This window comes from Myxocyprinus asiaticus, chromosome 1 (assembly GCF_019703515.2).
Source record: "Myxocyprinus asiaticus isolate MX2 ecotype Aquarium Trade chromosome 1, UBuf_Myxa_2, whole genome shotgun sequence".
In the NCBI taxonomy this organism is placed as follows: Eukaryota; Metazoa; Chordata; class Actinopteri; order Cypriniformes; family Catostomidae; genus Myxocyprinus; species Myxocyprinus asiaticus.
The window spans coordinates 33918739-33933483 of record NC_059344.1 but is presented as its reverse complement, the minus strand read 5'-3'; positions in this window follow the sequence as shown (position 1 = coordinate 33933483).

Here is a 14745-nt window from a genome sequence, read left to right as displayed (position 1 = left end):
TTATAGACACTGATGGTTTTCAAAGGTGTAGCCAAGGTGCCGTGACAAGCAAATGTCCCCCTGGTGTGGCTTGTCCCTTAGTCCTGTCCTGCACCTCTACCCTCACCCGCAGGTAGGTGTCACACTTGCTCTTAATTTCAGGGCCTGACTCTTTGAGAGACAGTGAACCACTTCAGATGGTGCTGGTAAATTGGTGTAAGATTGGGTAACTGATTAAGAATGAGAGAGAAAAACAAAACATGCTTATTTTAAGACAATCAGTTTTTAAATATGTTTGTGCTTTTAACATTTAAATACCACACACAAATTATGAGCATGTATATTATTTTTAATACATCAGGATTAAAAAATAATTGTGAGCACATGAAAAAAATCAATCTCCAAATTAAAAAATAAATCATATTTATACCTGCTCTATCGAAATTGTTTTATTATTATTATTTTTATGAAACTATTTATTGGTCCGTAATTACAAATCTTTCCTCACAAAAAAAATAAAAAAAATAAAAAAATAAAAATTATATATATATATATATATATATATATATATATATATATATATATATATATATATATATATATTCGTTCGTTAAATGCAGAAATCATTTGTATTTTTATTAAGAAAATGTATTGATTGTCATTCAAACTCGAATTATGGCCTAAACAAGATGGGATGGATAATTAACTATTTACATCTTCTCCAACGCTTCTTTTCATAATAATAATAATAATAATAATAATAATAATAATAATAATAATAATAACAGAAGAAAGGAATGGGAGCTGTTTAAATCAGTCGGAGGTCGTGTCATTAATCTCTATAGTTTACTTTGCGCACTCCAGTTGAAAAGTCCCCTGGGTTTCATTTAATTCCCCCGGCTCTAATGTCCTTCCCCGGCAGTAGAGCGGGTGAGGGGGGTGGCTATATTTAATCTCTCGGAGTGGGATGGAGCTGCCTCTGCAACACATCAGCAGGCTAAATAGCATAATTATGTTTTTTTTTTTTTTTTTTTTTTTTTTTTTTTTTTCTGATCCCTCTAGGAGTTGAAGCATTCGTTGCAATGGCCCATTTGTACATAAACCCCTTTTAGAAGTTAAAAAGGGGGAATTTATATTCTTGAGGATTTATTGTTCGTCTGAATTCCTAGCTGCAATAAAACATTAAATCGCCTGAATTTTCACATTTTTTTTTAAATTTTTTTTTAATTTTTTTTTAAATATCCTCTCTTCCAAAACTGACATGCCATGCCTATAAAAATATCTATAATTATTTGCGATCTCATTTTACGCATGATGGAAATCAATTGGATATTTAAACGGATAAACGAAAAATTTGTAAAAGCTGATTTAAATACATATAGGCACAATAGAGAGAGCCTATGAAACGCATTGAAGATGCCTAATGTATTCTGTAAAAGTCGCATGAAATCCATCTCACTAATATTTTTTTTTCTTCGAGTGCCCTGTTAATGCAAAAATAAATAAATTCATAGGCTACTTAACCCTCAGAAATATATATATATATATATATATATATATATATATATATATATATATATATATATATATATATATATATAAACCTACATTTTAAACGCAGGCATATATTATTTTAATTCTGACAAAATTATGCAGGGATCTATTGAAGGTTGTCGGAATCAGGTCGGCCAAACCGGTCCGTGTCCGCGTTTTTGTAAGAATGAATATCGCGGTGAGCGCGAACTGCGCAACAATCCCACACGACTATGTTCAACTTTCTTTCCCGCGTCTCTCTTTTTTCTTCCAGTTGAAAGAATCTTTAGCTCAATGTTAGAAAGAGATCCACAGTCACAGCGTGCATGTCAAGTGATAGAACAAGACAGTTCCCACGTGTAGAGAGAGAGAGAGAGAGAGAGAGAGAGAGAGAGAGAGAGAGAGAGAGAGAGAGAGAGAGAGAGAATCTAAAATATAGACAAGGACGTATAAGATGAAATATAATTTCATAACTTAATTTTGGTGTTCTGCGATAAAGTTTAGCCCTCAAAGTTTAACTCTCAAAAATGAGAGGGTAAACAAAGACCGAAGTGAACAGAAACGACTCCAATCAACAATTTTCGTTAAATAGGCTATATTAGGGAGAACAACTGCATACATTCAGTCAGAATCATCATTATTATTATTACTATTATTATTATTAATACATAAGGGAAAAACGACGAACAAAATTACTTAATGAAATTACCGAATAAAAGACCATTAAAAAAAAAAAAAAAAAAAAAAAAGTAGGCTATATATCGGAGAGCCTTACCAGTCTAGACAGGCCCTTTGCTAACAAATTTGCTTTCATTTGAAACGTGGCATCAGCTTTTTCACGCAGCAGGACAAAACACATTCTGAGAGAACAGAAACTTGACGCAACATAAGCAGAGTAAAAGAAAGGGAAAGTCGGGCAGAAATACAAACTGACAAACTTGGTGACGTTTACATGGATTGGGCAAAATATAATTTTATGTAAGGCCTAATTCTAAAAATAAAAGACCCAATTTCAACTGTAAGAGATTTCGCAGCATTTCGAATATCATTTTACCAGAGTGCCCCGTTATGTGCACACACAATTAATAAAATATGTGATACGATTTCAGTCCCGTCCCTTTGCATACATTTATGCACATTACACGCATTGATAGTAGCCTAATACTACAAATTTAGCAAAATAAATTTTCCCGCATTCCCAGCAAAATTATGCAAATCCTATACAATTCCATCTCCACAAAACAACCCTTCAATGCATTAAAAATAGCTAATATATTGCATATACAAATGCATGCTTTATAATTAGCTAGCTATGTAAATAAGCACTTTTTTTGTGGTTCGGTTGCATTGTGGCGATATCTAGAATTTTAAAAGAGGAAAAGTTATCGATTTCGAAAATTTGACCGATCTTAATCGTTCACGCGCTTAAATTACACCTGCCAAGTAATCAAGCAGCGCGCGACTGGGCCCCTCAGGAATACAGGTATACGGCGTAATCAAAACCCGTTGATAAAAATAATCGCTAAATCACCGTTAATTGTACCGGACCAAGTGTTCCAAAATGAATTTCGGCGTAATGTTAACAGTCCACCTGATAACTGTCAGTGACTACTTGATCCCTCCACACTGACAAGACTCCAGCTGAGCCGAATCAAATTCAGCACGAATGTGTAAAAGGACATCCTTTTATCTGAACTGCTTATACTATGCGCTGGGACATCTGCGCGAGGCAGCCGAACAAGTGCGGCCAAATTCAGATTGGTCTGTTTTTTTTTTTTTTTTTTTTTTTTTCCTCCATCTCTCTCTCCTTGAAGTGAACAATATGTCGGTTGATTTTCCTCTCTTGTTAGTTTAAGAAAATAAAAAAGAGAGCACTGCTTGAGGGGTGTTCAATCAGGAGAAAAACTGCGTTGTGAGAGAAAACACAAAGAAAGGATAGAAAAATCGTGAAATTTCTTTGCGAGCGAATAATTCTTCTCCAAACATTATCCTCACCCCCAAACTTTCAATAAAGAAACAAGTGACGTGACCTCTTTACTACAGCATGCTGGGAATAGGCTACCTCCTCCTTTTTATTTAATCATCCAATCCCACTGAGGAACCTCTTAATTAATCAAGGGTGCTTAAAATTTACACCAGCTGTTTCTCTCTTACTCTCTCCTGCAGTGCTGCGGGGAGTGTGATGCGGCCATGGGGCGAAATATTCAGAAATTAGCCAATTTTCTCCCCCAAAACCGCGCTCCTGAGCTGCTCTGAAGTATATCATTTTGCGGGCTCCGAAGGCTCGTCGGGGGGAGGCAAAAAGCTGCATTTCGCAAAGTCACGGCCCATTCGACGTTAATAAATCGTTCGCGTTAAAGGAACGTTTTAGATAGGCAGACGCACGTTGTAAGTCGACCCAGATGAAGTGACAGGGTGTGATTTACTGCTATTTACCCCCACTTTAGACTGAAACTTCACCCACTGTTTTCTCATTGCCCGCGTGCTGCTCCCTGGGGAGAGATTACACGTGTCATTTTCAGCTTTCTGATGTTTTAAGTGAAACCTCCATACATAAATAAATATTTTTACTAAAGAAGGAAACCGGTAAGGAAGAATAATGACCTGAGAGCGTTTTTGACAGAATAAGACTGTACTGCTTTTGGACTATATTCCACATGATGGAAATAATGGAAATAAACCACAAATCTCTAATTTGGGATATATTTATCTCAGAGTCAGAAACAAATAAAAGGCTTTATTAGGTGAGAAAGCGAAACCACAGAAGTCACATCATAAAATCTTAAAAAAGACTGTTTTTATTTTTTTTTTATTTTTTTTTTTAATTTTTTTTATTTTGTTTGTGTGTGTGTGTGTGTGTGTGTGTGTGTGCAATATTTAAATTAACTAATATGAGCGTAATTGCGTGTCGTGGATTTATTTTAATAATACTCCTTAACAAATCCAATAATCCCTCTCTCTCAAACAAACACACACACACACACACAAACAAACACACACACACACACACACACACACACACACACACACACACACACACACACACGTTGGTGCAGCTATCATTATGAGGACTCTCTATAGACATAATGATTTGTATACTGTAAGAACTACAGATTATATCCCCTAACCCTAACCCTACCCCTAAACCTCACAAAAAACTTTTGTGATTTGTGAAATTGAATTTTTACATTTTCAATAAAACATAATTTAGTATGTTTTATAAGTGGTTTGAATTATGGGGACACTAGAAATGTCCTCATAAACCACATTTATAGCATAATACCCTTGTAATTACCAGTTTGTAACCTAAAAAAAAGTCCTCGTAAACCACTTAAACCTGCCCACACACACACACTTATTATTATTATTATTATTATTATTATTACTATTATTATTATTATTTTTACCTATAAACTAAATCTGAGTGTAAAGTGCTCTAGGTCCAAGACATAACCTGATAATTTCTGATCTTCAACTTGAGATCAAAGTTTGGGGAGGGTGCCTTTCCTAATCCTGTCCAGCTTTGACAAATGTTGTCAGCTTTATTATTATTATTATTATTATTTACAATTATGATTAATACATTTATATGTAATAAATTGCATTGAGTATCACAAAAACAAGAGCATATCTAACAATGTGCTCACTGTCTAAAATTAATATAAAAATATTTTTTTTCTTTATCTTTTACTTTATAATTTATGTCATGATCAAATTAAATGGACTTTTGCTCTTTAGCGTTCTGCATATTGCATATTTACTTTTGCACCTATTGTTTTACTATTTCTGTTGATGCATTTACCATTCACTGTCATGTCAATTAATGGTAAATCAGCCCAGTCAAATGGGGAAGCAATACAAGGATGGAAATGTTTCATTTGAATTCAGATATAAATGTTTTTTTGTTTTTGTTTTTTCACTGCAAGAAAAGAAAACAGGTAGAGTTTTCAACAAAATAGACTCAAGTCCCACAGCACCACTTTCCCTAGATAAGCGGCTAGTACTATTAAATTCTTAATGGTTTAGATTAAGATTGATGAACTGTTTTCTTTTGGACACTTCACAGGGTCTACGAAAACGGGGGAGGGGCGGAGGAAAGAGAGGATGAAGGGAGGTCTACAAGCTGCCTGTTTATTTACATTTGGCCTTTTTAAATGATCCCTTTCTTCTAGACATCTGTTCCACATTATGACACTGATATTTAGCCTAATGGCCACTCTGATGCGCTGTTCTGTGAGATAGCAGGAATAGAACCATTATCCGCAGTCCACCTGGGGAAGAAATCCAAGACTGATGATGGAAGTTAAGCAGGAGAAGCATGTGTGTGGGAAGGAGACTTTGCATGATTATTTATTTATTTATTTATTTGGGGAAAACTGAACAGTTTTTTTATTTTATTTTATTTTTTACAGATATTTTTCCCCTTCTCAGGCTGAGGGATGCAAATGTGAACTCTGTAATTGGATCAGTTCCCCAGGTACAGATAAACGGCAGCTGCTTTACTGGGGTTATTTTGAGCTGTGCAAAGACAGTGGTGTGTGTGAGCATGTGTTTGTTTATGTGTGTTTAGGGAACATTAATGAGAAGGAGTTGAGACACGCTTTACTCAGTCAAAACACTGTGCATGGACCTACACATGCACAAACTAAATGAGGAAAAAGTAGTGCCCTGTGAGTTTTTTCTTTCAGGCACTTCACAGGGTGCTGAACTCCCACACACGCCAATTAAGAGAAAGGCACTCGCTGATGATGTACAACCAGCAATTAACAAATGTCAGGCCACAAAAACAAGAACTGTATAAAAATTCCTCTGGCAAACCCACATATAGGTATTTCAAATTGCCTTTCACAACACAGCTCAAGAAATGAGTAACACATTTCCATGAAATTATTTTCTACATATTAGATCTTGTTCTTCTATCTGTCCACTAGCTATTTATATGTCAGAGGCTTACTGACAACTACTGATTTGAATCTTCCTGTTTTGATTCATTTTGCTAAGCACCTTCCAAACCAAGTATTTTGGCATTTGGCGAGCAGAGAGAGTGTTTGCTGGCTCTCTGATTAGCAGTGTGCTTTACAGCCAAACAGAATACGTAATCTCATCAGTGAGGCATTTTCAACTGATAAAATGCCAAATACCAAATGTGGCCTCTTTTCAACCCCCCGTGCTGGGGCTCGTCTGCACAAACCCCCTAGACAGGACCCTGCCAAACACATTAATACCTGTTACACTGCAGCACAGGGGCAAGCCTCAACCCAGGCACAAATAATCGATTGACCTCATTTTCAATGAAGGCGCCATTTCCAGTCTAAGAAATAAATCGCTTACTGAGAATGCTTGAGCCATCTGGGCAAGATAGGTGTAGCATGCCATGATTTCACCTGCCTGCCAAACACAGAGCAAAGGGGCCACAGTGCCACATTGTGCTACAGAACACAGGAGAGATTTCAACACCAGCTCATTTCAGTCCGATTACCATTCAGGTGAGCATTAGCAATGATAGTCACAGATAAAATTGGTCCTCTTAAGGTACAATTCCTGTTAAATCATTGGTTTCACATATAATGCTGAGAACCTGGCTTTTGACTTGCCATTGAAAAATAAAGCAAAAAAACCATAAGCGTATGTTTGCAAGTAGCGATTATTTCAATTCAAGTCCTCACAGCCCACTCACTCTGCGTTTTTGTCTGTGTGCAAGCTGAAGTTGATTCTGTTGCTCACCCTTAGAGCACCACTTCAGATTTTGTATGGATCTGATTTATTAGCTTGTCAGGGGAAGCATTGTTGGAAAGGCAATCAAAAAGCACTTACCTAGCCCCAACTAAAATGAACACTTTTTCACTAGCTAATTTCTTTTACTCCCATGGAGGGGTTGGCAACTTGTTTGATGAGGCATAAAATTATGATAAATTAATTTATTGCACCACTGATCATCAAACGATGGTAGTATATACTTCTTTTCTGGCGACACATTGCACAGACCTGTCGTTATTCTCAGACGTGCAGTAGGATGAGACTTTATCCCCTTAACCTTTCTGACCCCAGGTCAGTACGTGTGGAACTTAGCCTGCGCCAAAGGAGAAAGAAGACAAAGGACAGTAGGAGGTTAAACTGGAAACAGGAGTGAACTCCTTGCTTTGAGGGATGCATGCTCTCAACTTTCAGTCTCTGATCAATGTGTGGGAAAAGACAGAAGTAATCAGATATCAGCCCCTCTTTCTCCCTGTCTCTCTCTCTCCTCTTCACCCTCACTCTCTCTTTTTCTGCCATCTCTCTAAAAAGATGTGGTCATTACAAAAAAAGGCAAAAAAACAGCACTTTACAGATTAAACATCAACATGAACAGCAAAGAAACAAATGCCTGTTGTGAAATCAGAGGGGCCTATCAAGATATATTCAATTAAGCCATTCACTCAAGCAGCCATTCTAAATCCCAACAATGATTAACGACCTGTGGGGGGTATATGCAAGTGGTTGCTATGGGGTCAAAAGCAGTTCTGCATATTTGTTAAATAATCCCTCTGTTGTTCCTGTCCCCCTTTATTGCCTCTTGCACAAATCAGAGCCTGTGTTAAACTGTCCCACATTGTTTAGATGTTGATAACTCTTCATTCCTCTGTCTCTCCTTCCCTCTCCTGAGGATGATTAGAGGTGCAGTCAGTACATTTTTGTTGTATATCTAGTTATTTTATGTGTGTGTGTGTATATATATACACACATATATATATATATATATATATATATATATATATATATATATATATATATATATATATATATACACATACACTGATCAGCCACAACATTAAAACCAACTGCCTAATATTGTGTAGGTCCACCCCGTGCCGCCAAATTAGCACCAAACAGCAGATCAGAATAGCATTCTGAGATGCTATTCTTCTCACCACAATTGTACAGAGCGGTTATCGGAGTTACCATAGACTTTGTCAGTATGAACCAGTCTGGCCATTCTCTGTTGACCTCTCTCATCAACAAGGCATAACGCATGTTTTATTTTTTTTTATTTTATGAATAGCAAGAACATGAAGAAATAAACTATAATTAGTATTAATGTTTTTTTATTACTACAATTTATTATAATTGTTATATCTTTCATAAGACACTCCGTCCTAATTTTGAGAGAAAGGAGATTCTCTGTAAACCTAATCAACATTGACTTGACTTAAAAAACTGTAGCATTTAATGTTAAATGTGAGTACTTATGGCTTTTCAAATATGAATTTGCCTGCAAGTCTGGTGCTTTTATTTTGACAAACACTGCAGAGACAGACAGACAGAGGACTGTGATCATGATAACCCCGTTCACAGTGATGGTGGATTTGAAATGAATTTGTCAAAAATGAAAGGGAAGGAGAAAGATACTAGGCTAGGAAATAAGAAAGAAGAAACGTTACGATTTACTAAGCAGAGTTATTGCCTTCATTCTTTCACTTTCATTCACATACTGACAGCAACCCAATTGGGGGAATTAGAATATGCAGGTAATTCAAATAAATTGTTCATGAACATCTTAATCTGACTTGAAAAGAGTGGTTAATAAAGATTCAATCATCAGACTGAGACTTAGCAAGCGTTTTTCTTTACAATCCATTTAAATTTTCCATAGGGTTAAAATATGAGCAGCATTATTTAATGCAGTATGTCTCTTCAGCTGTAAACTCAGAGCCACTTCTCATGACACAGTGCAGCTCTCATATATGTGACCAATTCTATATTGAAAAAATTATGGATGTGAAATTTCAATACTGTTTATTTATTTATTTATTTTTATTATTGAGTCTGTGACTTTAAAGAGTAGCTAAGTGGAATGATTCCAGTTAAATGATACACAGACTAGTATTTTCATAACTCTTTTCAATTCTTGCTTTGTTTAGATAAAACTGTGCTGAGAAAACTATGCTCTTTTGCACTAGTCTAGGGCTGAAACGATTAGTCAACATTATTGATACAATAAAAAATTGTCTAAAAAAATGTTCGTTGTCGAATAGTCGTTTGATCTCATTTAACATAACATGAGATCACATTAAACTCTAATGATGACGTGTGAGAGCAGCACTGCAGTTCGCGCCTGACTGAGGAGAGGAAGAACACAGTTCACAGTCCAGATGCACTCTAAACTTTCCAAACAGCTTCAGGTGATGTAGATCGCAAACTATGAGGGAATTATAATGCAAAAATACAAAATAAGTAAATACAGAATCACTCTTTTTGTGGAATAAATGGAGCCGGAGCTCCGGCAACAAGGAAACACCCCGCCGTTACATCTTAAATGCAGTTACATTTAAAGAGCACCTATTATGGTTTTTCAAATACTACCTTTCATGTAGTGTGTTATATAGCTGTTTGTGAATGTAAAAAAGTCTGCGAAGTTTAAAAAATCAAAGTGCGTGACAAATGGAGTTATTGACTCCCAAAAGAAAGAACCAATTCTGAACACCTGAAACGAGTCGTTAGTAATTCCAGACTTACATCCTGTACTAACCTACAAAAAACCTGCCTCTGGTCTTCATTGGCTGCTTGGGAACAGCTTTGACACGCCCTCAAACACTACACTAAGCGGCAGACCAATCACAACAGACTGGGACATCTGACCAATCAGAGCAGAGTAGGATCTCTGAAAGGAGGAGTTTAGAATGAATCCTTTAGAACAGATCATTGAACGAGTCGTTTTTGACACTGGGAAAAAAAAAGGTAATGCTGCAATTTAAATTATGAGCAAATTAAAGTGTTTTTTGACCTTGGATACATGTAAATCTATTGTATGACACCTTTAAAACAAAATTAGGCACGTTTAAAAACCATAATATGTGCTCTTTAATGACTTACAGCTTTATTAAAGTTCAAATAATATGGAAGCAGATCATGTAAATAACTACAAACTCCGAAACTGGCATTTCTCTGTACGGTCAGCGCCTCTTCTATGAGTTACGCGAATGTCCTGATCTAAAAGGGGAGAGACTGAAGCTGCATCCGGCTGATGCACACTTTGTGGCCCTCGAGGGCATGCTTAATGCAGCTAGATTATAACGTGATGGCTCGCGACTTATTGAATGATAATATATGTCACTGTGCATTTCTTATCACAGAAAATTGGCAATATGCAGCTTTAATAATAAGAGAGATATTTTTTTTTTTTTTTTTTGCGAGTTAAAGATGGATTGAAATGAACAGAAAGGTGAGAGAGGGTAGTCTTCGCCCCGTTATACACTGCAACAAAATACGTTTTTGATTTGTTTTTGTTTTGGCTTGTTTTCCAATATAAATATCTAAAACTCCTTTAAAACAACATACATTTTCTTTAGCAGCTATACTGCAGAATAATGTTTTTTTTTTTTGTTTTGTTTTTTTTTTTTGAGAATGTTGAATATAATATTAAAAATACAAATATTTTAAAATATCTAATATAATTTAAAAAAAGATGCATTCACCTGAGAAGCAGCATATAAGATATTTAGACTTGCTTTTATAGAATAGATCTTGAATATAAGTATATTTTGTCTTTACTGCACTTGCAGAAGTATAACCAAGTGAAAAAACTTATATACAAAATAAACTTATATTTAAGAGACATTCTCTTAAAGCAAGTCTAAATATCTTATACGTTGCTTCTCAAGTTAATGTACCTTGCCTTAAATATTTTTAGACAATTTTAACTCTTGATAACAATAGGATTTTATGCAGTTAATTTTTTACTGAATTAAACTTAATAAAAAGTATCCCCCCCCCCCCCCCCCCTTTAATTCAGTGAATGTCATTTAAAGGTATTTTTAAAAGATGATTTTTGTCCTCTTTATTGTTAGTAAGCATATTTAATACAACCTTTTAAGTTGGGGACAAGCTGAATAATCGGTTAAGAGCTAATGATTAATCATTGCAATAATCTCAGAGTAGTCTAATAATAATTCCAATAATCATTAGATTAATCGATTATCAAAATAATCATTTGTTAAAGCCTTACACTAGTCCACACAATAGGTCTGTCGCAAAACCTAGTGAGCGTCCTCCGGAGGCAGCATTTAAGACTAATAATCATAGGATAATAATAGGTGCACTCTCGTTTTGGCCAAATTCTAAGGTAGCATCGGATGTATCTTTCCAGGTAGGCCATCCCAGAATGCACCGTGATGAGCTCAGTGGAAAAAATACATCCAAGATGGCAGAAGAAGTGACAGAAATGAAGATTATAAACATCCTTATAATCTATTCAATATTGAAAAGTATTGATAAATAACAGTTTAATATGACACAAATCTGACTATTTTACCCAAAATGTATCTGTGTATTTAGGCTCATTAGAGGATCGTGTCATTTCTCTTGCGTCACCTGTATTGAAATCAGTTGCGAGTCGAGTCTCCCATGGGCTGTGCGTGAGGGGCGCTTTTTGAATGATGCGCGGCCGCCTAAGTCAGCCTGATCTCATTAATACACGTAGCTATTTGTACTTTAACATTTTGGATAGACACTAAAACATACAATATGGATATTTGAAAGCATCTAAACGTAAACATTTTTATGTATTTACATCTTTAAAAACGTAAATATTGACGAATCCATTACAAATATATTTTAATTCACGAATCCATTGTTAATATATTTGTACATTTTTACTGTTTTATAGATATTTTAGATCCCTTAACCCTACCCCAACCTCTAAACATAACCACATTTCAACAATATAAAAACATGTAACAAGTAGATTAATGTACAGTAGCAATCATTTTTGATACAATATACTCATTTATATATATTTTCCAGCTGCTAATCCCACATCTACTCCAAAACCTAACCATAACCATTTATTAAGCATATAATGGAGATGGAGACAGACATAGTTGAATAAAAGGCTTGAATTTGGGTCTGTTCTTCACAGAAAGCAGTCTGAAGATTTAGATTATCTCTATATATATATATATATATATATATATATATATATATATATATATATATATATATATATATATATATTATTGTTTTATGGTGCTTTTTATGGTTTATTTTGTTTTTGGAAAACTCCTTTTGTGTCCCATGGCAAACAAACATAAAATTAAATGCTTAATAAATGATTAAATGATTAAACGATTACAGAGTTTTTATTCTTTTTAGTATTTTAAAGTTTAGTCTTGGTTAAACTGATATAAGCCTTTAAAACATTGTATAGGGCAGCAGTAATCACACCAAACTGAATGAAACCATTAAAATGTCATATAATAATGTCAACTGTATTAAATAAACATACATACTGTCAATACGTCAATATTGTACATTTCGGTGTCTATGCAACAGTGGCGTATCCAGGACATTTTTACTGGGGTGGCCAAGATGGGGCACAGACCTAGTGTGGGGTGGCGATACCGGGAGAACCTTTATGAATGGCACATGATCAAAATGTGTAAATATCGCATTGCTTTGCTTCAACATCTACACATGTAGAATAAATGAATTCTTAAACTCATGTAAGCATTCACTGAATTGTTTGTATTCAATATCAGACTGTTGTTTTGACATTTGACAGTTTTCTATTCCTGTTCTATTTCAACCTATTACAGTTTCTGGGAATCTCTGGTTATTTTAACATAACATCCATTTTTAAATCAGTAATTGTTTAGGAAAAGTCAGTTACACATTTTTAAGAGCTATTCTCATTGTAGAGAATTAATCTGCATATAACATCAGGTATAGTGTATAATCATAAAAAGATACAAGTACAGGTGATAACTGATTGAGGCACAATTCAATCAATCATTCAATCAATTATTCATTCATTTATTAGCTATAACTGCACTGTCCAGCAGAAATATTGTTAAATTGGGTACAAATCAGTGTGTAAAATTGGCTACAAGGGCTTATAGGTGTCTGTCTGGAAACCCCAAAATTGCAGATTGAGCTCTGTATACAGTAAAAAACAAAACTCTATTTACAGTGTCTACTCAGGTTTATTTTCCACATGTTCTGATAGCTTCAATTACTTTGAATATTACCAAATAAAATAGTTAGTCAAATCATTTGCGGCATTTAAGTGCAATTTGCCCTGCCTCTGCATATTTAAAATGTCAAATAAGGTATATAAACTCTGACTGACCAATAATACACATAAAGAGCTCATAAATAACTCATGTAAAGATTTAAAGTACAGTCACAGCACAAACCCTTCCATTTCACACACAGGTTAGACATATATATATATAACTTTTGCTATTGAACATATACATCTGTAAAACGCTTTACACACCTCCGTCATTAAATCAGAAAACACGGCATTTCATATTTCATGTCAATATAAAGATAACATGCTGAATGTGGTGTAGGGTCTAGCTTACTCTTTAACCTAGCTACTGTAACAATGAAAAAATGTTTTCACCTTCACATGGAAATTCGGGATAAATTAAACTTTAGATTAGATGAACATACCTCTCAAATAGCAGCTTTCTTTTTGACCACAAATCGACGTCGTCAACTCATTGGAAGTTGGAGGTAGACGCTAGCTCATGTCAGCTTCGTGCTTCTGACCGACCATTATACTCCAGACCTGGCGCCCACTGCCCGTGACCTGCGGCACCTGCCTGGCCGCCCACGGCCTGCCCCTCCCCCCACTGATCAAAGATCAGCTCACACAGCTTCAGTGCCACCACTACTATAATGGTCAGAAATATAAAACTGACCCTGGGTCAGTGTGGCTCTAAATCAACAAATGACCTGAGATGTCATCTTTGATTGACAGGTGTTTCTATTGGTTCTTCGTTCTTGTGTTGATGAACATGATGAACTACCAATCAGTTCTGGGGTGGCCACAGGGTGGCCAGTGAGATTTCAGGGGTGGCCCAGGCCACCACAGGCCACCCCCTAAAATCGCCACTGCTATGCAAACATAAGAGAATGTACCTTTGCTTGAACCGGACTTTACGTAAGAATATACGAATTCTCATGATATCACGTTGCCTATGTAGAGCATTCCAAATCTCTCCCTTATGAGGCATCATTTCAGTAAGGATGCTGCCAAGTGTACTTTACTGCATGGTGTCCATTACAGTGGATAAACATATTGTCAGTTATACAAAGAAAACTACAACAAATGCTAGCCTATTAATAATACCTGTATAGAATATACAGTGGTAGTAGATATCCCAGAGGTACTTGGTGCTTCACCACTTTCATCAGCCATTTTGAATTTATGTAGTCATTAAAAAAAAAAATAAAAAAAAAAAAAATAAA